General features: G+C 36.4%; 1 protein-coding gene across 1 annotated transcript in view; it reads right to left on the bottom strand.

Moving 5' to 3' along the window:
* Positions 1-26657, bottom strand: part of LOC114676301 (uncharacterized) — a 778104-nt gene that overhangs the window by 118376 nt on the left and 633071 nt on the right. The window contains exon 5 of the mRNA XM_077991694.1: positions 9403-9471. The gene's annotated coding sequence lies outside the window, so the exon portion shown is untranslated. The remainder of the gene's footprint in view (positions 1-9402; positions 9472-26657) is intronic.

Raw genomic sequence — 26657 nt, 5'->3', positions numbered from 1 at the left:
TGGGTTTTGACCCAGAGGGTACAGGGACAGGGAATACGGATGTTGGGAGCATGGGAGGAAGAGGGACAAGAAATGACAGTAAGTTGGGAAAGATCTGGAAGAATAGTGCCCAGCACATAATAGACACGAGACAATGCTTGGTTCAGTAAATAAAAGATAAACTGCTTTCTTCACATTGGTTGAGGGTTCGCCCTACCTTAAGCTGCTTCCTTCGGTAACTAGCAATTTCTGGTTCAGAAAAAGTTTACAAAATATGAAACAGATAGCTGCAGCTGTTTGGGGCTGATGCCAAATCCCAATTACACTATCACATTCTAAGACTTTAGAGGGAGAACATACAAAATGTTTTTTTTTTCTTTTTTATCACCGCTAAATCAAGAGGATTTCCATTTTCAGAAATATTATAAGAAGGAGTTGTACCCTGTTTTCAAAGGTTTGATGTAAGCTTGAGCTTAGATGCATATGCTGGGTTATTTTAGCTATTCCGACTTTTTTTTTTTTTTTTTAATTGAAGAAACTCCAATAGACTCAAATTGCTCATGAGAACTAGTGGTGATGTTTCAAAAGACAACAAATGCCATACTGATGTCTGAATACTAAGGTTCTTTTCCATGTCTGAGTATAATGCTTGCTTACACATAGTAGCAAAGAACACAATTAGCATACTAATTTGATTCTTTATCTAAAGAATGGAAGATTCTTTTGACACAGACAGCTGTCCATGAATCGCTAGGGTGACCTTTGGTCAGTTTTCCATCTGTCTTAGAGTAAAAAGTCCAGACTTAGGCACACATTATCTGTATGACCTTGGGCAGCTTTCTTGTTACTGTTTCTCAGTGTCTTCCTCTGTAAAATGGGAGCACGTCTAATACCTGCCTCACAGGGTTGTAGTAAGGATTAGGCTAGCACTTTGCTCACAGTAGACAATGTAATATTTTTTAACTCTTGTCTGAATGTTTTTTATTCTTAGGAAATTTGCAGTAATCCTAGGACTCTTGTACCTGCCTTTAAAGAGAGGGATAGAGCAAGGTTTTCCTGCATCCATTTTGAGCCTCCCTGTGAACTGGGTGGGATTAAGCTTGCCCTGACTTTATTAAAGAGCTAAGAATCCTCAGCTGTAGAGATGTCACAGTTTCCTTCTTGCCCTTCGTTCCCAGGATTAGATGCACAGAAGCAGGGAGCGATCACTGTCTGGAATGTCTTAGGCTCATCTAGTGGTCACTGGACGCTCTCAGACTATCAGGTTAACAAATCAAAATAGCACCAATTATAACTGCGTGACTAAATTAGTTTCCTAGTATCTCACTATACTCACTAATCTCACCTAGATTCCCCCTTTCCCCACCTTTTCCCCTTCCTTAGACCAGTGGTTCTCAACCATGACTGCACTTTGGAATAATCCATGGAGCTTTAAAAAATACTGATGTCTGGGTCCCATCCTCAGAAGCTCTTATTTAACTTGTCTAGAGCATAGTCTCAGTACTGGGCTTTAAAAAAATTCCCCAGAAAATCATCACACTTTGAACACTAAAAACTTAAAAAATAACTTAGTTTTCAATGTAAAGCCTAAGCTAACACATGCCAATAATGCAATTAGTAAAAAGACAGAAATTTAGTCATGACACATAAAATTAGTTTCATGTTATTAATAATATTTTGGTATTTTATGATTATTTAGATCCTACTTTAAGGTAAACAATAACTCTGTCCTATCTAGTTCCATAAACATAAGACTGTTGAGTCAACCTGGTGTGAGGAGACACCAGGTTGGAAGGAGAAAAGCAGTATGATGTGCTCCAATCATTTGCTGAAATAGTACTAAGAGCCAGTGGTTGGTCAGAGTATCTTCTCAAGTCTCAGCTCCAGAGATCTAAGAATCTCTCATTTCCTAGTAGCTCTGCTGATTTAGTTGCCAATTTCACTAAAAGGATGTTTTAACCCTAGTTTCATGAGATTAATGTGCCACGATCAGCTGTGATTGAGATATGTTGTAAGAAATATGAAATAATAATAAAGTTCTGGTGTTTGCAGACAATATATTTAAGAATTAATTACAGCAAATTCAAGATTATCCTTGCAATAGTATTGCTTTCACCCATACCCCAATACACTATTTTGAATGGGAGAATATGATGGAGTTACAATTACTATGGGGGACTGCTATTTGACATGAGTGTCCCTGTGGAACAAAGCTTGGGGTTTTATAAAAACCACCCTACCAAGTCAAAGAAGTTCTTCACTGGGCCTCAAGTTTGCAGCAGTGCATACTAATGGAGGGTGAAGGGGAGACCCGAACAAAGGAGCTTCTCTGTGTTCCAGTACCCAGTCTCTTTTTGGGGGACAGAGAGAACCTTGTTTTCTTACATTGGAGACGAAAGCTTGTTTATAAAGTCACACCTTAAGCTATCTCTGCACTGAAAATGGAAAAAAAAAAAAAAAAGTCCTAAGTAATTCTATCGATCTTTTCTCATCACTAAAAATCAGTTTATAAACATGTGAAGTATAAATACAAAATTTTTAGGAAAAACTAAAGCCAAATCATTATATATATGTGTGGGGTGGGGATTCTCCTGATATGTGAAGTGCTTGTGATCTGACTAGTAATTTTAACGTCTTCTGTTGAAGATGAAGGTATGAATACTTCATTTAGCTTTTTCATTTGCTAACTAAACTTGCTAGTTGCATGAAAAGAGAAATTATCAGTTAAGTAATCTAACCCAACACTGATTTTTTTTAAAAAAGTTCTGAGCAGAAGGGAAAACGAGGCCTGAAGATGAGACTTGGGGAAGGGAGAAATATGATAAGCACTCAATAAATGATTGTCAGTAGGTAGTTGTCAGGGTAGTGATGATGATAATAAACTTCCCTGAGAACTGTTTTCAAAGTAGTGATGTGCAGAAGGGAACATACTACTCTGACTTTTAAGAGCAATGAGCTATTTTGAATATTACTTATGACTTTTTCATGCTGACACTCATTTTTTTCTAGTAAGAAATTTATAATATAAAATAAAGGATTTTTGAAGAATTTAGTATATGCAAATGGAAATCACCTGGATGCCATTTTCATTGTGCTACTAATTGCCATTGTTTAAGACAAATTATATAATTGTTTTATCCTTTAGTGCCTCAATTTTCATTTCAACATTTAACTTATTAGTGAGTAATCTTATGTGGAATCCTTTGAGTTAAATGAGTTAAGGTCTTACTTTTTAATTTTTAAAGTAAAATGGATCAAAATGAGCAAATACATTTAAAATATACAGTTTGTGAATTAGATTCTTTATTTTCATATGGCCAGTGAAGGGAGAGGCCACATTCAGACTTCAAGCAAAAGTGTGATGGGGTCCTATTACTATCTGTTACTACCAATTCTATTAGTAACAACAAGTTTCAGAAAAGTAATGGGTGGTAGCCCAAGAGGGAAATGCTTATCAAGAGAAAATCAGGAAGGTTTGGGGGTACTTCCCTAAACTTTCAAAGCAGACAACTATCCTGACTTCCCATAATACATTTCGCTGGGTCACTTCCTGAGACAGAATTCTACAAGGGCCAGTCTGACACATGTGGCATTTGTTGCACTGTTGATGTTGAAACACTACGTTTTCTTTTCCTTCTGTCTCTTGCTCCTTACTTTAAGCTGCTATTTATTTTATATTGCCCTTTATTTTACACTGACCCTAGCCTACAGTATATGAAATCTCAGTTTTTTCATTCTGCAGATAATTTCTGGCTCTGTGATTTTAGATCCATTACCCTTTACTGAGCTTTTATGTCACTAGAGACAGCTTTGCATTTTAATAAAGTTTCCAATCCTCTAGGGCCCTCTCCCATGAAACAGCTCCAGCTCCCCAGGGCTGCTGAAGAGTTGAGCAGAGAGAGTAGAAGCTTTTGTGGACAGTGATGCTGATGGCAGATAACTCCAGCTGTCATTACAAGATCATCCAGATAAGGGGGAACAATCAAGTAGGGGCTTACGGTCCACTTGAGTTTTTCTGATTGTAAAACCAGCCATTTTTCAATTTAAATAATTTAAGGATTCCAGCTTCTCTATACTCTAAGGCTCATTTAGCCTCTTATTAGCTAACTGTTTCTCCAGTTCAAGAGGTGGAAGGGAAGAGTGCAGATTTTTTGTTATTGTTAATTCACAGCAGTGGGTAGTGGCATGTAAATAAAAAATAAGCCAAACAAATTTGATGAGAAGAGAGAATAGAAATCCATACAAATAATCATAATTGATTTTAAAAAGTTAATTAAAAGCAATAAAAAGAGACAAGTACTGCATGGCCTAGCATATATCAATAGACAAATGACAGAGAGGAGAGACTGAATTAGAAAATTGATTCCCAGATAACTAGAAGAAGGAAGCAGACTAACACAGCTCTTAATTTTAACTTGAAAATCCCAAATTCTTTTCTAAGTCTTTTTCCTCACAGTATTCTGATAATAATTTTATGTCACATTGTTCCCATTGAAGGAAATGCTGGGATGAGAAAGAAAGAAAAAGCAAAACAAAGTCGCAATATCCCAGAGAATTCAGCTCAGCATTGATTCACAGAACTCACCTGTGACACATCCATGATGAAAAATGCAGCTAAGAAACCAGAGTTGGCATAAGGTCCTCCTTCTTTTTATCTTAGTTATAAGCTTTTTTTTTTCTTTTAAATTTTGCAATCTTTCCTGCTTCCCTAATCTCTGTGATCAAAGGGCAGTCACCTACAATATTTATTTTCAAGTGGTATACACAGGAGTTAGGAGGCAAGGCATTCACTTTCATACAAGAAAGTGGGACAATGGACAGCAGTCTAACAAGAGGATGAGGCCCTTCTTTAGTCTTTCAAGTGCTCCTTTTTGGCAGGATCATGATTTGTATTTTTGTGTAGGAGCTCTAAGGATGAGTAAGATGCTGGAGAACCATAATATGCCCATGGGCCTATCCTTTTCCTTTGCTTAGGAGACACATTTCACTCCCATGAAGAAAGGTTCCCAGCATGAAGGTCAGAGCCTGAGAGAGAAGGTTGGATAGATAGTCAGAGGAAATATGTCCTGACAGAGGTAGGACCCATGGTTACCGCCAAACAAGGTCTTCTGCTGACACTTGAAAGGAATCTTCTTATATGGAAGGTAGTATCAACAGCTAAGATGCCACAATGGGAGGGAAGACCAGAAAATGTGTTTTCTTTTCTTTTTCCTTCCTCCTTTCCTCCCTTCCTCTCCTTTTCTTCTCTCCTTTCTTCCTATCTCCTTCCCTTCTAAGCAATAGAAGCCCATCTTTGAATTGCTAGAGAACTATCATAGACTCAATTGCTGGAACATACGTAGCTTTCAAAGAAATACTATTTCTATCTCTATTCAAAGACAGGACTACTGAACTGGTGGGTTTTTCTTCCCCCTTTCCCTCTTCTCTCATTTCAGAATGAGGAAAAACAACAACAAAAAACATAGCCAGATAAGCTATGAGTGTCAGAAACAGCCAATGTTGCTTGTGCTCCCTGTATTCATTCATTCCCCTTCCTTCCTTCTCTCTATCCCTCCCTCCCTCCTTCCTTCCTTCCTTCCCTCCTTTTTTGTTTCCTCCCTTTCTTGCTTCCTTCTTTTCTTTCTTCCCTTCTTCTGACTTTCACATTAGAGCACTTGCAGTGACTTCTTTCCCAGACTGTAAGCTCTGAAAGGTCAGGAGTTCTGACCGATTTACTCATTACTGTATCCCCAGCACTTAGCCCATGCCTAAATATTTGTTGAGTGATTGAATTAATGAGATTTACTACCATAAGATAAAGATAAAAGATTTGTAAACACAGAGCCAGCGAACATAAATAGTATAAACATTACTTTATAGATCTTTTTTATCTGCAAAGGTTTGATTAGAGGAAAATTTCCTAAAATGTGTTAAAAATATTAGCTATATAAATTTATATAAATATAAATTTTATTTTATTTTATTTTTTACCACAATTAGAAATACCATTAAGAAACCTCCAAAATATTACTTTACTAAGAAGTAAGAGGAATCAATCTTTTCCCTAATGACTATAGCAACGCAGCCAGAATGAATAATATTGCCAAATAAAGGGCTTGATTTTGGTCTATAATGTTATAAAATTCCATTTACCACCTAGATACTATATCTTCAGGAAGCATCCTGATTTTGAACATATGGCTGTGAATTTCTTGCTTTTAGCAATATAGTTTAGGAGGCCTGAACATACAGACCCATGACTGTGTCTGGTTAAGAGAGTAAGCCTGGGACCGGGAGACAAGAAACTGGGTGATAAAACTGACATTGTCACTCACTCAGCGTACAACCTTGGGTAAACCCTGCTTTCCTTTTCTATAAGAGCCTCAGTCAGTAATTTTTCACCTTTTCCCCTCCAGCATGGGATTTTCATGAGTAAATCTTAATGGAACTCTAATATACACAGCAGATAATAGCAGAGGTACTCTGGTCTCAAGGGGGCAGGAGCCTGCTTGGTTCTTTGCAAGTCTTACTCCTGCTTCTAGGAGTTAAGAAAAGAATGTTTGTGTCCGTTATAAAGCTTGTGAGCCCCTGTAACTTTATACAGACCATACCGTATGCAGCTGTTAAAGAATATTGAACACTGCCACACTACATGTGGTGAGCGCCTTTTGAATTTCAATATATATTTTAGATTAAAAAGTAAGAAAAATATCACCAGAATGCACTCTTCCCTCAGTCACTTTATGTATACATTTTAACATATAAGCTTGATGGCAAGTTAAAATGGAATGCAAATATTACTCCTGAAAAGTTGCCCATTTATATAGTTTTGTTAGACTCTCTTAGATTTTAATGGGAAGGTTTCCTAATAACAAAAACTGTTAATTACATAAATATGCATGTTCTTTTCAAAGCCTTACACTATATTATGGATAATAAACAATAGAGAAATAAATACAAAACTGTTTCAACAGAAACACTGCTTCTTGAACAGCCTTTAACATTATGACATGTTTACTGGGAAAATGCATTACCCATGACAGGGTTACAAAAGCAATATTAACCTCCTTGAAATGTAACAGCAAAGTCAGATGTAAAAATCAGCACCAGACATGGTAATGTAACTACTTTTGTTAAGATTATACACAGAATAAAGCAGATATTTAAAGCTACATTAAGGTGTAGGTAAGTAAAGGATCCTTTAGAAGAGTCACAACACACATCACAACTAAAATCATGATGCAGATTGTCCTAAAGATAGCATTCTTGGAGATGAAAACCTTGTGCTTTCTTTTGATTGTTTTTCATTTGGGCATTGCTGCTTTTGCAATTTTGTGCAGGGTGTCAGACATGAAACTTGTCCTTAAAGGAAATTTAAAAAAATAAGATAGACATATCTATCTTTTGGGATAGGCATTTGTTATATTGACAAATTACCAAACACTTTCACTATATCTGATGTGACTAATGAGTCATTGTAATCTATAATCAAAAAGGATGTTTGCTTCTGTAAAAAACAAGAATTTACCCCAAACTAGCTTTTATAATAAGCAAAGAACTCCAAAGTAGTGGTTTAAGATGTATGATGAAATACACACTCTAAAATTGTACTTACCATCAAATGCGAGTTAGATTTACAAAATAATTTTTCATCAAATTTATTTTGTTGCTATTGTTTTATTATAAGACCCATAACTTGTCTAGTCATGTAGTATTGATGTTTAAAAGGGATTCATGTTTTAAAATAACCCTAAAATATTTCATTAAAATCTCTTAGGGAATTTTTCTTATTCTAGAGAATGTTAGCTTGAGGCTTATTTAAAAAATAAAGGTCAAAAGTCAGAAAGGATAATAGCTGATGGTTTTGATAATGCTAATTATATATTACTGAGAATAAACGTAGAAAGGGAAATATGAATACTAAAGAAAGATAAACATCCCAATGCTGGATTTTAAAAAAATAATGAAAAACCCTTAAAATGTCTTTGTACGTCACTGTCATAATTCAAAGACATAATGAAGCCTGAATTAAAAATGTCAGTTTCTGTGAGTGTTGATAACTTGGTTCTTTGTTGGGCAAGTCAAAATGTGTCTGTTTGATAGGCAAAAATGACAGACTAAAAATGGGAGAAGTTGAATCTAAAAAAAGAAACACACACACACACAGACACACACACACACACACACACACACGACTTTTAAAAAAGGCCCATAATGTACTTGAAGGAGAAGACCTGTAGGGTAGGAGGCAATATCTTTAGGAAGTCACCAAGCAGCACTAAAAGGCAATGTCCATGGCCAATCAAAACGATTTCTGTGACTGCTGGGGCTCTTGCATCTCTGTCTTTACACTAGACTGGAAACCCTTTGTACTAATTACCAGACTGTACCAGATTTTCTGGTTCAGTTCAATCTTATAATTGACTGACAGTGATGGGCAAGGAGGGGGAAAAATTCAGGCTCACCACTGCAAGCAGAGGGTCAGAAATGGTTTCACAGAGAGCTAGTTACAGGCTGGCACTATAAGCAGGGTTAAGCAAGCATCATCAGCAAGTTCTTCTAATTCCCAGGTTAGAAAGGAAGTTAGGAGGAAAAAACAACAATCCATGGGTGCTCTCATCTTACAGATCAATCCTTGGTATGCAACCATTTTACAAAACATGAATGGAGAATAGCCTTAAGTGTAAATTGTAATTTTAGATGTCACTAAATTTTAGATGATTTTTATTTTGCTTTTGGGAAAAGATAAAAGTTTGTCTCCCAAACTCAAATACAGTCATCTTAAGTTAAGGAGACTTTCATTCTATTTACAGTAAGGAAGAAAAACAATGCTGCTGTTTCATTCCTAGGGCTCAAAAATAATTAAAGTGCAAGGCATATTTAGTCTATGATACATTACCTAATCAAAGTTAAGCATTTGAAAGCACTTAACATCAAAATTCTCACATCCTTTACTTATTTGTAATTCACTGATTTAGATTTACTGTGTATCCATAGTTAGTAAAATTGTTACCCATGAATCCATACTTTTTAAAAGAAAAGATTGAATAATAATCTACATGAACTTAGAGTTAATGCATTAAAAAAAAAGAACACGTTGAGCACTGTATTAAAGACTCATTCGGCTAACTACCATTTGTTATTTACTTAGAACTGTTCTCTACCCACTTTATTTCTAACCACAAGAGCAACCATAGCTTTAGCTACACCAAACATTAAAAACGCAGGTGTCAGAATCAGGGTCAAAATGAGAACTCAGGCCATTCGGTAGGCAAGTGAGAATTATGTACTATCATGTTGAGGTCAATTGAATTGAAATTTAATCACAGTTTAAGCCCCTTTTCTTTCCAGGCTAAAGAGTAAGCAACACCTGTGCCAGCAGCAGCTCACATTGCAGTTGACATAGCAGCCAGTTCAATTTTTAGTTACAAGTCAATTACTTACTGGAATAGAAAGAGAACATTTCATTCATTCCATGGATGGCCACTTTTCCGAAGAAACCTGTCAGGCTTTCTTTCTCCAAAAGAAGAAAAGAGAAAAAAAGTGAAAGTTAAAAATAAGTGACGTATTGCAAAGTTTTAGAGCTAGGCCAGTACACTACAGCAGAGAAGTTGTGCAAATAGCTTACCTTCCAAATACTGAACAGAGCTGTCTTGTAAGAGAGGCCTGTCCCAGCTGATAAGTCCTGGGACTTTCCTTATCACAGTATCAAAATTAGATAAAATTATAATAGGTGATGTACACCTGAGAAGAGCGACCAGCTGACCGTATGAAAGGAAAGAGCAAATGAGTAAAATGTCTTCCCCCAGCTACAGTCAGTCCTGGTGCAAGGGGAATTTCAAATGCACTGGCTATAGACTTTTGTCCAAAGCTGTGGTTCTTTCTTTTTTTCTTTTCTTTTTTTTTTCTTTCTTTTCTTCTTTCTTTCTTTTCCCTTCTTTCTTTCTTTCTTTTTTTTTTTTTTTTTTTTTTTTTTTTTTAGGGAAGCTAGATTAGTTCATACAAAACTCAACAATACAGCACTGAAACCCATTGTTGATATTCAACATTTTTCACATAGCGGAACAGAATAGACAATACGGTATCTAGGAAACCATGGGCTGGATTACAAACTGATGATATCTCATCCTTCTGGGGGCCTGTAATCCTTTTTATTACCTACCACAGTAAAAAAAAAAAAAAAAATCACTACGTGTGTGGGGAACTCTCTCAGAATAAATCAATAACATTGCCATTCTTAGGAAAATAGGATAAATTAAAATGAAATCTTGCTTACAGCACTAAGTCCCTAAGTGCCATTTGCCTTTTATGCAAGTTAATGATTTTTTAAACTGTTCTTATCTTAACCTTTACGTAAACTTCCATAGGTTCGAAAAAATTAAATTATCTGTAAATATTTGCTTAAAAACAGTGTTCACAATTAGCTTGGATGTTCTATTTCTCATAATAAATACTTGAAAAGTTTTTTATTTCCAAGTGTCCAAGATTAGAACCTAAGGCATGAGTACAAAGTAATTTTCATTAATTTGTTTTAAATACATGTGTTGGGTTATTAGTAACCTATATTTATTCCTCCATTAGGAACACAATGAAATTCAAGATTTTCTGGGCTTATTTACCTGATCCAGTTAAATAAATAATTTTTACTTTTAAACTTTTCATTGTCTTTTAAATTTTTCATTTTTAAAATGCATTTCCTGATTATGCATAACCGCAAAGCCATCCTTTACAAGGAAGTTATGCCTATTAACCTTTTTGAAAATCTGGTCCAATCCCTTTTTAAAATGCAATCCAGTCCCCATACTTTTCTTATGCCTCCAAATGGTCTAGGTAGCCACAGAAGTGATTGTTCCTACCAGTTTCTTTTCATCACTTCTGCAATTGACCAATTGACAACTGATTGATGGTTATCTTTTCACTTCAACAATGAAAGAAATTACCATCACTATAGCTATGTACAGTAAATGCCTCCAGAGTAAATTGCATGATTCTAAAATTCTCCTTAGCTCACTTAGTAAAACATCAACACAAAAAAGTTTCTTTTTTGCGCCTCCTTTCCTGTACCACAGATTTGGCCTTTCCTGTCAGCTGCAAAAAAAGAACTTGACAGCTTCTTTAAAAAGAGGAGTATAAAGGAACTTGAATAAAGGATGGCACTGGGCCTGTCTCAAGCAAGTGGCCATTCTTTTGCACTTGGAAAAAAATTAGGCATGTGAGCACAGATAAGCCCTATAAGAATACTCTAAGGAATATTCCTGGTGACCTTGAGATTCTCTTTCCTGCCTTAACCATTCCTGAACATTAGAGAAACAACACAGATTCTGAACATGGAGTTGCCAACTTATTTCGACTAGGATTTTTTTTATTGAAAGTGAAACATCCTTAAATTTTTTTAATTTCGTTTTTTCTTTAGCGTTGCAAAGACTCCCTTGCTCTTTCTAACAGTGCTCCAAAAAATGCTATTATGCAAGTGTCACATTCATTCATTACATGTTGATGGACAAGAGCTTTAAATTCTACTCCAATCTAAATTTACTATAAATGTATATTTTATTCTTACATGAAAGCCCTGAATCTTGTCAAGGAAAGGTATTCAAGTATCTTTTTTTCTATCCCTGTGCAATTAAAGTCATTTTTTCTAAGTGAAGTGAATATGCTGCTATAAAAGATTGGGCTGATTTACTGTCTTATTCTCCCACCCCAACTTTAAGATCACTTTTTTTTTTTTTTTGAGATGGATTTTCACCCCGTAGCCCAGGCTGGAGTGCAGTGGTGTGATTTCGGCTCACTGCAACCTCTGCCTCCCAGGTTCAAGCAATTCTCTGCCTCAGCCTCCCGAGTAGTTGGGATTATAGGTGCCTGCTACCACGCTCAGCTAATTTTTGTATTTTTAGTAGAGATGGGATTTCACCATCTTGGCCTGGCTAGTCTCGAACTCCTGACCTTGTGATCTGCCCTCCTTGGCCTCCCAAAGTGCTGGGATTGCAGGCATGAGGCACCGGGCCCAGCCTAAGATCACATTTTTAAAGTGGAAAAAAAAAAAAAAAAAAAAAGGAACCTACACACACCTGAGTAGATGAGAAGCTTGATTTTTCACTATTTCCCTTGATGTTTCAGGTCCATAAAATTTGTTCTACTGAATATTTTTAAAAAATGAACTATAGTTTTATGGTCTAGAATTACTTGGCACAGTTAAACTTTTCCCACTTCATCAATATCATTAGGAATAAATAATTCTTATTCACTAATGACACCATCTAAGATGGGCTAGTTTTCCGCTATTTCTGACCTCAGTTTTTTAATCAAATAGTAAGTTTTTATTAAGTACCAACTTTATGTTTTTTACATGGTAGGCTCTATAGAATGCATGAGAAATATGAGATGAGATTCTGCCCAGCAGAAGTAGATAATTTATTTGTGGAAACAAGATATACTGTGGGAAATAATGAATGAAGATGCACATATTATTTAGATACATTTGCCTGAAACATTATATATTTTCACATACTTGGCATAAAGATGACGCTTAATTTTATTCACTTAAAAATGACTCATAATCTTTCACGTTACCTTTGCAATATTTGTCAGTGATGTTATTATTCAAATATCCCAGGTGACATTCAGGAAATATCACATTTATATCTATAGTTGATCTCTAAACGCATGCTTATACTCGTCTAGCCCTATCACAGGTCATAGCTGCATTCATAAAATTGATTCAACATGCTCTAGTCTACCATCTTTAGCCTCAATCCTTTACCCACAACATGATTTCTGGAATAACCTTACTACAACTCTGCTTTCATCATGCTTTCATCATGTTGTTTTTTTGCTTATTGCATGAAGTCTAAACTTCCCTGTTCAGTTCCCAGGGCTCTGCAAAATACAGTTTCATGGTAGCACCTCTCTAACATTATTTCCCGTCACCCAGCTTGCTATTTATTAATAATATTTCTTACTATTACATACATCATACATGCCTAGATGCACACCATGACATTTCATCTTTAATCTTTATTCTATGTATTCAAGATCCAAATATACCACAGTAGTACATTTATGAATCTTGTCCTGCAGTAGTATCCATGTAGATCTATTTCTACATATGTTTTATACTTATTATTATTGTTTCTATTATTATTTGATACTAGGACTTGCTCTGTCACCCAGGCTGGAGTGCAATGGCATGATCATAACTCATTGTAACCTCAAACTCCTGTGCTCAAGTGATTACCCTGCCTCAGCCTCCTGAATAGCTAGGACTACAAAGATGTACCACCATGCCTGGCTAATTTTATTTTTATTTACTTATTTTGGTAGAGACAGGTGTCTTGCTATGTTTCCCAGGCTACTCTCAAATTCCTGGCTTCAAGTGATCCTTCCATCTCTGTCTTCCAAAATGCTGGAATTACTTCATTTATTATTGAGTTTGACATACATTTGGCTCAGTTCTAATGCTACCCTCTTATGAAGATTTCCTTATCAAATGAGATAAAATAAATCTGTTCTTCCAGTATACTCAATAGTTCTTGGCATGCATCTTTATTATAACAGTCATAATCTTGAATTGTATTTGCATATTATTTTTCCCAGGCAGAAGTTAAGCCCCATGAGGAAAGGAACTAATCGTATGTATCTTTTTATGTCCAGTTATTGACATATAGATGCTCAATTAATGGTTATTTGATAAAGACATGATCCTTGTTCCTGAGAAACTCTCATTTCAGGGAGGAGTTTCTATTAGCTGTGAGATTAAGATGGTAGCTGAGTAGCTAAAACAAAAAGTATTGGCAGTTGGAACAACAATTTGTTTGTTTATAAAGTAAATTCAAAATTTAAAGTGAGAATTTAAATGTTTTCATAGTGAAGACTATCTATCTCAAAGCCAATCACTTGGAACATAGACAATAACCATTGATACATAGTCGCATTTTTAGGCTAGTCCAAAAAATGCCTATTTGATTATAACTTAGCTGAGTTGTAGTAACACAGCCATTTATCGAACACTTGGTAGTTTGAAGCACTGTAATAAGCACTAAAAATTATTTCATTTACTTTTCAAGATAACCTCATGAGGTGGGTATTATCATTGCTATTTTACAGATAGGAAACTTGGACTTAGAGAGGTTAACAGTTGCTCGAGGCCATCTAGATGGTGAATGGCAGAGCTGGGATTGGAGCTCAGTTCTGTCTGGCTCTAAGGCTCCCATGTTTTACATTACTCAAAACTGACCCCACTGGTAGAGATCGTGTTAGTCCTTAGTTAATGATTCTGAGGAATCTGTATGTGATGAATATTGGGGAAGAAAAGAAGAAGGAAGACGATTTTCTATTTGTTTCTTCATCGTACAATGAGTCTCAGGTACCATAGTTAAAAATCACTCTTTGTGTATTCTGATTTTTCTTTCTTCACACATATCTTACTGACTCAGATGCCCTTCTCAATCTTTCAGGTTCTCATTGTCCTGGTTTTGTTGAAAACTTCTCTGTGGGCCTCTACTTAGACTGTCAATGTTCTTCATACTCCCTTCTTTGCTCCTTCAAAATATCTATTACTTTAGGACATATGGTAATATAAAACCAATCTAGAGAAAGTGATTCTTGCCAACATGTCAGTGATGGATGGATGTTGGATTCTTCTTCTTAATAAGCACTTTGAAACAAATGCTTATTAACCTGAGTAAATATGCAAGGATAAACATTTCAAGCCTTGAAGCTATGCGACGTAAAGCAGATATTTCTCACAGAAGCCTTAATGTATGAACAGAATGGAGTTTGAAACATATATGATGGTGATGTGTGTGAATGTAAGAAATTGTGTAAGCAGACCAGGCCTCCCTAAGAATCAGCTTCCTTAGTGATTTTTAATTTGGGTGGTGCAGTCACAGATCCTTTGGAGAATATGTTGAAGGCTATGCACTCCCTCCTTGGCTACACATGACCTTTTTGCTTATTATTTTATGGAATTAATGGACTTTTGAGGAAACCATGGGGTAAACCCCTACCTAAGGCTATTGCTTTTCTGAGTGGTATTTCCTTTCCTCTACTTCTAAACATACGTATCTTAACCATGATTGCATATTAGAGTTAGCTGGGGAGCCCATTACCAGATATTTTGATTTAGTAGGCCGGTAGTGGGTCCTGAGTAGCAGTAATTTTCAAAAGGCTATCCTAGTGATTCTGTTGTGCAGCTATGTTTAAAAACCATTTTGTAAGCCAGTGATGCTCAAAGCACTGTCCCTGAAGTAGCAGCACCAGCATCACTTGGAAACTTGTTAGAAATACAAATTCTTGGACTCACCACAGACTACCAAATCAGAAAACTCTGGGTATAGAGTCAAGCAACTTGTCTTTTAACAACCCTTTCAGGTAAATTCTGATGAAATCTTAGGTTTGAGGACCGCTGTTCTAAGCGGAGACCTTAGGAACTCTGAGAAACAACTCAATGGCAATGGCCTCATACTTGACTGTTTCGCAAGGCTGTGGTCACTTTGTGAATTTGTGGTTGTTTTAATGTATGGATGGCATAAGAGGGATGGCAGCACAGAGGTAATCATTCTGTCAACAGGAGATATAAACATGACAGACATTGTAATAGAAAGGGCCATTTAAGCTAGCAGAGTGGATGAATTAGACAATAGCAATTGATTTACCTTTACCTCAATACCTGTATTGAGGTAATTGTAACCTCAAATTCCTGTGCTCAGTATGTATTACCTCAATACATACTGAAAGTATGTAGCATGTACAGTGAGAAATAAGCCCAAGTGCAACAATGCAGGGAATACTTACAGTTGGAGACAAGATGGGGAAGAAACAACAGCAGACAGGAGAGAGAAAACTGGCAGAGAGACGGGAAGGAAACCTGAATGAGACAGTGACATAGAAACCTAAAGATAGGCTGGTCAATCTGCAGTTTAAAGTGGGGCCTGAAATTGATTCACTTGATCTTAGAAACTGAAAAGGATTTGGCTAGAACAGGGGTCCCCAACCCCGGGTCACAGTCTAGTACCAGTCAGCCACACAGCAGGAGGTGGACAGCAGGCAAGTGAAGATCTGTATCTACAGCCACTCCTCATTGCTCACGTTACTGCCTGAGCTCTGCCTCCTGTCAGATCAGTGGCCGCATTAGATTCTCATAACAGCGTGAACCCTATTGTGAACTGCACATGTGAGGGATCTAGGTGGCTCCTTATGAGAATCTAATGCCTGATGATCTGTCACTGTCTCCCACCACCTCCAGATGGGACCGTCTAATTGCAGGAAAACAAGCTCAGGGCTCCCATTGATTCTACATTATGGCACATTGTATAATTGTTTCATTATATATTATAATGTGATAATAATAAAGTGCACAATAAATGTAATGCTCTTGAATCATCCCCAAACTATCTCCCTGACCCTGGTCTGTGGAAAAATTATCTTCCACAATACTGGTCCCTGGTGCCAAAAAGGTTGGGACCACTGGGCTAGAAGGAAGTCATTGATAGCTTTTGAGGAATTTAATAGTGGGATATAGGTAAAGCCAGATTGCAGGGATTCAGAAGAGAATGGGAAGAGATAGATGAGACTTAGTGGATATAAACAATGTCTTTTAAGGAGTTGGCTCAGAAAGAAGAAAGGAGGACAGTTATTGGGAGCAGAGGCTCAGGGAAGCCAATGTAAGTTGGGAGAAGTATACATATTCTAAGAAATAAAGGAAGAAGCCTTCAGGAGATTGTATTTGTTAAAGAAGGTGGAAGAGGAGCTATCATGAGAACAAAGTCAGGAGTAGAAAAGAAGTGAAAGGACTCAGAGATGCCTTAGGAATAGAAAAAGAAAGGGAAGGATTCATGCAGGAAAAGGGTTGTGAAGGCAAAGATGATGGGTATGAAATAGGTCTTGCCTGATGGCATCAAACTTATTTGTGAAGTAGGAGAAAAATCATTTATTGAGGCATTATTATTATTAATCTTGGATAAAGGATGGCAGAAAGTAGAGGTGCATAGGGATTAACAAGAGGGAAAAAAACTAAAATGAGGCAAAATTGCATTTCTCTATAGCCTGGCACTGGCTACTTCTTTCTACTTACGAGTCTCTCTTTTGCAAACTTCTCTAAAGTTAACTGTCTCCTGCTTAACTCAGCTTTCCTGACTCCTTTGGTGGCTCCTTTCCTACATGCTCCATAACAGGTCAGGATCCCCAGGGTTTGTTTGCCCTTAGCCCTCTTCTCTTTTCAGTCTCCACTTCTTTCCTGGCTCCACTTCTGTAGCTTTATCAATTTGATTCTCAAATTCATATGCAGCCCCAATCTTTCTTTTGAATTCTAGATCTGCACTTAGCTGTTTTTAGTATCTCAGCTTCACTATGTGTAAAATCAAACCCTTCATCCACTTTACTATAAACTAACTCAAACACGTACTTCTGACTTCAGCATGCTTGTATATCTCAACAGCTTCACCATTAATTGCTTGAGTTTCCAAAGCAAAAAGCCATCAATGATCTCTTCTTACTCCTCAGTCCTGATAACTAATTTTTAAAATCAATTTTATTTATCAAATGTTGCATTTTTTTCCTGATTCATATACCAAAGTTGTTTTTTTTTTTTTTTTCTCCAACTTTTTTTTTTTAAGTTCAGGGGTACATGTGCAGGACATATATCAAAGTTTAATTTTCCATCCTGTTCCATAATAACTTTCTTGCAAGTCTCTTTGGTTCTAATATTTCCCCTCTGTAACTAACTCATCCTCCATTTTATGACAGGCGATGTCATTCTAAAATGCAGATGCGTGTATGCCTCTCACTTTTCCATGTCCTACAGCTATGGTTTCCATAGTGTTCTAAAGAACTCAGGGTTTGCTAGAGATGTTTTAAGGACCTCAAATTAAAAATCTGATCATGAAAATGAACTTATATCATTAATCACAGTCTTTTACTGTATCATACCTGATAGAGATGCACATACCAGTGGAGAAAAGTACAGATGTTTCTTGATTCGTGATGGGGTTACATCCTGATAAACCCATTGTAAGTTGAAAATACCATAAGTTGGGCCGGCATGGTGGTTCATGCCTATAATCCCAGCATTTTGGGAGGCTGAGGTGGGCAGATCACTTGAGGTCAGGAGCTCAAGACCAGCCTGGCCAACATGGCAAAACCCCATCTCTACTGTAAATACAAAAATTAGGCTGGGTGTGGTGGCTCATGCCTGTAATCACAGCACTTTGGGAGGCCAAGGCAGGTGGATCACAAGGTCAGGAGACTGAGACCATCCTGGCCAACATGATGAAACCCCGTCTCTACTAAAAATACAAAAATTAGCCAGGCATAGTGGTATGTGCCTGTAATCCCTGCTACTCGAGAGGCTGAGGCAGGAGAATCACTTGAACCCGGGAGGTGGAGGTTGCAGCAGTGGGCTGAGATCACGCCACTGCACTCCAGCCTGGTGACAGAGAAAAACTCTATCAAAAAAAAAAAAAAAATTAGCCAGGCATGGTGGTGGGTGCCTATAATCGCAGCTACTTGGGAGGCTAAGGCAGGAGAATTGCTTGAACCCAGGAGGCGGAGGTTGCAGGGAGCGCATATCATGCCACTGCACTCCAGCCTGGGTGACAGAGTGAAACTCTGTTTCAAAAAAAGAAAAAAAAAAAAAAGTAAAAGAAAATACCACAAGTCAAAAATACATTTAATACCTGATCTAGTGAACATTATGGCTTAGCCTAGCCTACTATCTTATATGTGCTCAGAACGTTTACATTAGCCTATAGTTAGGCAAAACCATCTGACAACACAGTACATTGGAGACTATTGGTTGCTTACCATTGTGATCATGTGGCAGACTAGAAGCTGCGCCTCCCTGCCACTGCCCAGAGTCTTGGGAGTCTTGTACTGCATATCGCTAGCCCAGGGAAAAATAATCAAAATTCAAAATTTAAAGTATGGTTTCTATTGAACACACATGCTTTCTCACCCTTGTTAAGTCAAAAATTCTAAGTTAAATCATTGTAAGTCAGAGACTGTCTGTGCATCAAGTCACTAGATAAATGGACTGTTAGAGAAACATAGTTGATACCATTATCTTATAATGCATCCAGAGAAAAAGTTTAAAAAGCATCCACGATGCTTAAAGAATAAGCATGAAGGCACAAAAACTCTCCAAACCAACTGGACCAAAGTCCAATATTGCCAATTACTCTATTTTGCATATCTTTGCATGCAAAAAGAGATATATTATAAATAAAATATATAATGTATATGTAACAGGAGAAGGTACTTAGATCAGCTTTGATACATTAAATCAGGTGGAAAGAATGTGGAAAGCTGTATTTGGACTTTTGGCACAAAAACAACAGTAGAGAAAATAGCAGGAGTAGTGATTTTTATAAAAGTTATTACTGATAATGTGTTTGATTAATCATTTAATTTGCTTAGGCAAGCACTAGCCCTTAAGAAAAGTGCTGCTTTCTTTTCAAGCAGTTTGTTTATTCTATGCAGATCAACAATTTTACTAAGACACAGTCTTTAACACTCCAGGACATTGGTCTGAGCAAAAATTTCTTGAGTGAGACCTCAAAAGCACAGGCAACCAACACAGAAATGTGCAAATGGGATCACATCAAGTTAAAAAGCTTTTGCACAGCAAAGGAAGCAATCAACAAATTGAAGAGAAAACCCACAGAATGGGAGAAAATATTTCCAAATTGCCCATTTAACAAGGGATTAATAAACAGAATACAGAAGAAACTCAAACTTAGTAACAAAAAATAATCTGATTAAAAATGGGCAAAAGATCCAAATAAACATTTCTCAAAAGAAGACAGACAAATGATCGACAAGTATATGCAAAAATTCTCAACATCACTAATCACCACAGAAATGCAAATTAGACTACAATGAGATATTATCTCACCCCAGTTAAAATGGCTTTTATTCAAAAGACAGGTAATAACAAATGCTGGTGAGGATGTAGGGAAAGGGGAATGCTTGTATTCTGTTGGTAAGAATGTTAATTAGTGCAACTACTATGGAGAATAGTATGGAGGTTCCTCAAAACACTAAAAAAATAACTACCATATGATCCAGCAATCCTACTGCTGGGTATATATCCAAAAGAAAAAAAATCAATATATCAAAGACATATTTATAATACCATATTTATTGCAGCACTATTCACTATAGTCAAGATATGGAAACAATCTATCACAGGCTGGGAAGGCAAGTGGGCAGGAGGGAGTAGAGATGGTTAATGGGTACAAAAACATTCTATTTCTATCAATAGAATGAATAAGATCTAGTATTGGTAGCACAATTGGGTGACTATAGTTTACCATAATTTGTTGTATATTTAAAAATAACTAAAAGAGTAGAGTTGAAATGTTTTTAACAAAAAGAAAGAATAAAAGCTTGACGTGATGGATACTCCAATTACCCTGATTCAACTGTTACACATTGTATGCCTGTTTGAAAACATCATGTGTCCCATAAATATATACAACCATTATGTACTTACAATAATTTTTTAAAAGGCGTAGTCATTAAATAAAAAACTATTTCTTTATTTTTCACACATTTTTTCAACATTTATCAACTGCCTACTACGTGTACTAGATAATACAGTGTGTTTCAAAATTCACATTTCGGTAAATGAAATTTGCTGACCCTCTCCCAACAAGGTATTGATATGAATATTTCAAATAAACAGTAACACACTTTTAGCTACATCTTTCTCAGTGGTACAATAATTGTGCCAGCTTTCATATCTTTCTGATAATTTTTCACCAGCTGAAAAAGCCTAATATCATAATGTTTACAACAAAAGATGAAATACTAGAAGGGAAACAGAACACTATTGAGACTCGATGTATAAAACAAAATAAATGAGAGCCTTTAAAAAGTTGAATATCTGGCCCTATTATAACTTACTAGTATCAATATCTGTTACAACATCTTTCTTACCTCACCCACCTAGTTTTAATTTAAGAAGCTGTATACATCTGCACGCTTCAGGTCATACCTCCGTGATGGCGTTCATGCTTTGCGTGTGTGTGTGTGTGCACGCACACATGTGTGCATAGTTGTGTGTGTGTGTGTATTTTCCAAGTAGTGATTAAAATTATTTCTAAAATTAGACCTAGATTTAAATAAAAACTCTGCCATTTACTAACTGCATAACTCCAATATTAAACTGTGGATGACTTAGTTTTCTCCTATTTGGAAGAGAATAATAATAGTAGCTTCCTTATTCAGTTATTAGGAGCAAAAATTAGATAATGTATAGGAAATACTTAGCCTGGTATACAATAAACTCTAATTTTCAATTAGTTATTATTGTCGCTGTGGTTGTTACTCAGTTAATTGCTGTTGTTGCCATTGTTGTTACCTAATTTTACTTTAAAAGTCAGTTTAAACAATTACCTTCATCCTGGATCTGACCATAGGCGGGATGGAATTTGGATTAGGCTTTGATGAGGAGACATGACCAAACTGTATACCTTAGCCTGTGCATCAAACGGAGAGAGGATTGAGGATAGAAGGCCTTGTATGGGTTTAGGTAGTTTAGTTAATCCCTTTAAATCTGATTTGTACAATGAGGTTAATGCTTACAAAATTCTACTTGGTTGTTTTCTGTAAAAAAAATAAAAAAAATAAAAAAAAAAAGCCTATATGAACGTTCCTAACCCAGAGGCTAGCACTTAGTAGGAGCACCAGTTTCCTCACCTGCTGTCAGTCAAACCATCTGCTTCTCTTTTTTCTTCCTTTCTTTCTCTGCTTGAACACTAGTTGAGGCCCCTTCCTTAGACTATGGCCACATATAATCTCCATGCAGTGCTTCCAGGGACTTGCTGTAAAGAAATTACTTTCCCCTCATCAAAGTAGACACTTTTACTGAAAACCAACTCTGTTTCTCAGCAGAATGAGAAAGAAACCAGCATTATCATGATGATGATGATGATGGTCAGCATCATTTTTCGTATCTTTCTGATAATTTTTCACCAGCTAAAAAATCATCATTTTGAAACATCTGTGTAAAAGGTCCTGTAGACTCCCTGAAAAAGCATCTTCTTTTTACTCACCTTATTGTTTTCATTGCTTGTCTTTGAAGCATATTAGACAATTAAAGCAAGTTGGATTCCAGCCTTTTCAATATTTTGATTAAGATTTTATGTTCAGTAGTCAGTGGTATATAATTTTGGAAGTATCATAACAATTTTAATTAATTTTCATAGGTTTGCTAATTGAAACAATTGAGAGGTGAAACTTACTCACTGGAAAAATAATTGGAGGATCTCTAGTGAACATTATCCTTGAGGTTTCACACAAGCACAAAATGGTGTAAATTTGTTTTAAAAATAGCTAGAAATCCAAAAGAAGTAATTATAACATCAAACCAAAGTTGTGTCTGCATTTATCCTTTTTAAAAATAGGAGATAACATTTTCATTAAGCTTCTGGGAGCTGCTTCTGCCTGCCTCTGTGTTCATGGCAGTAGCAATAATTAGAAGCACCACCAGACTACTTTTTAAAATAACAGCATGATATGTAAACTTTAAACTTTGGAGATAAGTTTTGATAACACAAAGTACTGAGAGGTGAGAAAATGAGGAAAACAAACACTGAGAAAGCCCAACAAAGTAAAAGAAATATCAAATGTGAATTAAACTACTCTCTGCTGACAGGATGCAGTCCATAAAGTAAAAGGATTTCCAACATTTTAGAAGTCACAGAACCTTTAGGGTCAAAACATGTTTTCTAGAAACTTAACACAGGACACAATCCTTGGTAGTAGTAGAACCACAGAGTGAATATGAAAAGGAAAAGGAACACATGCAGAAATATTCAAGCAGTTAAGCACAGTGGTTAAATGAAAGAGCTTCGGAGTCAGTCAAAGTTTTAATCCTTGCTTCATTGTTAAAATAGGGTAACAAGACCTATCCCAAAAGATTGTTGTAAGGATTAAATGATTTAATATATGTTAATCACTTAGAACAATGCTCTATCCAAACTAAAGTTTATTTTTATAATTATCCTCATTTGCATTTAAAGTATGAAAAGATAGTAATTTCTTCAAGTCCAAAGCCATCTCCACTGTGGTAGCTTATTGAAATGATTTTACACAACCTTGCAAGAGGCCCAGAGTTTTCTGGAAATGGCATTTTAAAACCTCAGCATGTTCATCCAAAGCCTTACAAATATCAATACCCTTCAATTCCATAATTACACTTAACGCTATCTAGTCTAAGGAAATGATAAAGATGTAAGCAATTGTATACAAAGATATTCACCATCTAGTCTAAGGAAATGATAAAAATGTAAGCAATTGTATACAAAGATATTCACCACAGTATTATTTATTTAAAAAACTTAGAGGCCAGGCACAGTGACTCACGCCCATAATCCCAGCACTTTGGGAGGCTGAGGCAGGTGGATCACGAGGTCAAGAGATCGAGACCATCCTGGCCAACACAATGAAACCCTGTCTCTACTAAAAATACAAAAATTAGCTGGGTGAGGTGGTGTGCGCCTGTAATCCTAGCTACTCCTGCTGAGGCAGGAGAATTGCTTGAACCTGGGAGGCAGAGGTTGCAGTGAGCCAAGATCATGCCACTGCACTTCAGCCTGGTGACAGAGCAAGACTCCGTCTCAAAAACAAACAAAAAAACCAAAAATACCAAAAACTTAGAAAGCCTAAATGTCAGACAAAAGAGCAAAAAATAGTAAATTATTTAAATGGATGACAATATTTTTATAAGATGAAATATTATGCAATGATTAAAAATGTTGGCCTCTGGTTATCTTTCATAATTATATGTAACATGCTGATGATATAGAGGTAAGTGAAATCAGCAAAATATATAACTTTATTTACAATGTGATCATAATTTACACTATGACTATTTAAAAATATGTCTAGAACATCCCTTTGAAAAGTATGCTAATAACAGATTATTTCAGAGGGTTAAAACAGGGACCAGCAAACTTTTTCTGTAAAATAGTAAATATTTTAGGCTTTGTGGGGCATGTAGTCTCTGAATCAGCTAAACAACTCTGTCATCATTGTGTGGAAAGTAACCATGGATAATAGTAAACAAAGGGCTCTGGCTCTCTTCCAATAACATTTGATTCATAAAAACAGTTAGTTGACCTGCTGGCTATAATTTGCCAACCCCTGGGTTAAATTTGTAGGTGTATTTATTTTCTTTTAAATATTTTTCTACATTTTCTAAATTTTTTTCAGTGAGAAATGCAAAAATTACTCTCATAATTTAAAATGAAACAATAAGTACTATTGTTAGTTATTAAAAAATAGAAAACACCATGGGTAGTTAGAAAATGGCCATAGTAGACTTTTGTAACTTAAACATTTATATCAGGTGCTATGGTCTGAATGTTTCTGTATCTTCAAAGTACATATGTAAAAATCTAACCCGCAAGGTGATGATATTAGGGGGCAGGGCCTTCTGGGAGTTGATTAGGTCATAAGGACAGAGCCCTTACAAATGGGATTAGTGCTCTTATAAAAATGCTCCCAGAGAGCTGTCTTGCCCCTTTCTACCATGTGAAGACACAAGAAGGCGCCATCTATGAATAGGAAATGGGCCCTCACCAAACATAGATTCTGCTGGTACTTTGATCTTGGACTGCCTAGCATCTAGAACAATGAGAAATAAATTTCTGTTGTTTACAAACTACCCAGTTTAAGGTAGTTTGTAATAGCAGCCCAAATGAACTAAGATATCAAGTCACATCAAGAGTTGCTCAAAAATACATACCTCAAAATAATAAGCACTATCTATGACAAACCCACAGCCATCATAATGCCTGGGTAAAAGCTTGAACTATTCCCTTTGAGGACTGGAACAAGACAAGGAAGCCTACTCTCACCATTCCTATTCAACATAGTACTAGAAGTCCTAGCCAGAGCGATCAGGCAAGAGAAAGAAATAAAAGGCATTCAAATAGGAAAAGAAGTTGAACTCTCTCTCATCACTGAAGACATAATTCTATATTTAGGATATCCTAAAGACTCTGTCAAAAGGATCCCAGAATTGGTAAGCAACTTTAGTAAACTTTCAGGATACAAAATCAATGTACAAAAATCAGTAGCATTTCTATACACCAATAACATCTAGTCTGAGAGTGAAATAAACAACACAATCACACTTACCATAGCCACAAATAAAATGAAATACCTAGGAATAGAGCTAACCAAGGAGGTGAAATATCTCTACAAGGAGAACTACAAAATACTATTGAAAGAAATCAAAATCAGAGACAACACAAATAAATGCAAAAAGTTCTGTGCTCATGAATTAAAAGAATCAATATCATAAAAATGGCCATGCTGACCAAAGCAATTTACAGATCCAATGCTATTCCTATGAAACTACTAATGTCATTCTTCACAGAATTAGAAAAAAAACTGTTGTGAAATTCATATGAAACCAAAAAGAGCCCAAACAGTTAAAGCAATCCTAAGCAAAAATAACAAAGCCAGAGGTATCACACTACCCAACTTCAAACTATACTATATAGCCACAGTAATCGAAACCTTTTGGTACTGGTACAAAAACAGACACATAGAACAATGGAACAAAATAGAAAACTCAAAAATAAAGCCACATACCTACAACCATCTGATCTTTGACAAGGCTGACAAAAACAAGCAATGGGGAAAGGACTCATTCAATAAATGATGCTGGGATAACTGTCTAGCCATATGTACAAGATTGAAGCTGGACCCCTACCTTTCACTATATACAAAAATTAACTCAAGATAGATTGAAGGCTTAAATGTAAGACCTCAAACTATAAAAATTCTGGAAGACAACCTAGGAAATACTCTTCTCAACATTGGCCTTGGCCAAGAATTTTTGGCTAAGTCCCCAAAAGCAATTGCAACCAAAACAAAAATAAACAAGTGAGACATAATTAAACTAAAGAACATTCTGCACAGCAAAAGAAATTATCAACAGAGCAAACAGGCAACCTACAGAATGGGGAAGGTATTTGCAAATTATGCATCCAACAAAGGCCTAATATTGAGAATCCTTAGTGAACTTAAAACAAATCAACAAGCAAAAACCAAATAAACTCATTAAATAATGAACAGAGGACATGAACAGACATTGCCTAAAAGAAGACATACAAGTGGTCAACAAACATATGAAAAAATGCTCAGCATCACTAATCATCAGAGAAATGCAAATAAAAACCACAACAAGATAACATCTCACACCAGTCAGAATAGCTATTATTAAAAAGTCAAAAAAACAATAGAGGGTAGGTTCCAAGATGGCCGAATAGGAACAGCTCCAGTCTGCAGCTCCCAGAGTGATCCACACAGAGGATGGGTGTTTTCTGCATTTCTAACTGAGGTACCTGGTTCATCTCACTAGGAATGGTTGGACAGTGGGTGCAGCCCACAGAGGGTGAGCTGAAGCAGGGTGGGGCATCGCCTCACCTGGGAAGCCCAAGGAGTCGGAGGATTTCCCTTTCCTAGCCAAGGGATGCTGTGACAGACTACTTGGAAAAACGGGACACTCCCTGCCCAAATACTGTGCTGTTCCCAAGGTCTTAGCAACTGGCACACAAGGTGATTCTCTCCTGTGCCTGGCTCGGTGGTTCCCATGCCCACAGAGCCTTGCTCACTGCTAGCACGGCAGTCAGAGATCAATCTGCGAGATGGCAGCCTGGCTGGTGGAGGGGTGTCTGCCATTGCTG

This window comes from Macaca mulatta, chromosome 2, assembly GCF_049350105.2.
Source record: "Macaca mulatta isolate MMU2019108-1 chromosome 2, T2T-MMU8v2.0, whole genome shotgun sequence".
NCBI lineage: Eukaryota > Metazoa > Chordata > Mammalia > Primates > Cercopithecidae > Macaca > Macaca mulatta.
Note: the sequence above shows the minus strand (reverse complement) of the source record. Positions and strands in the feature narration are given on the sequence as shown.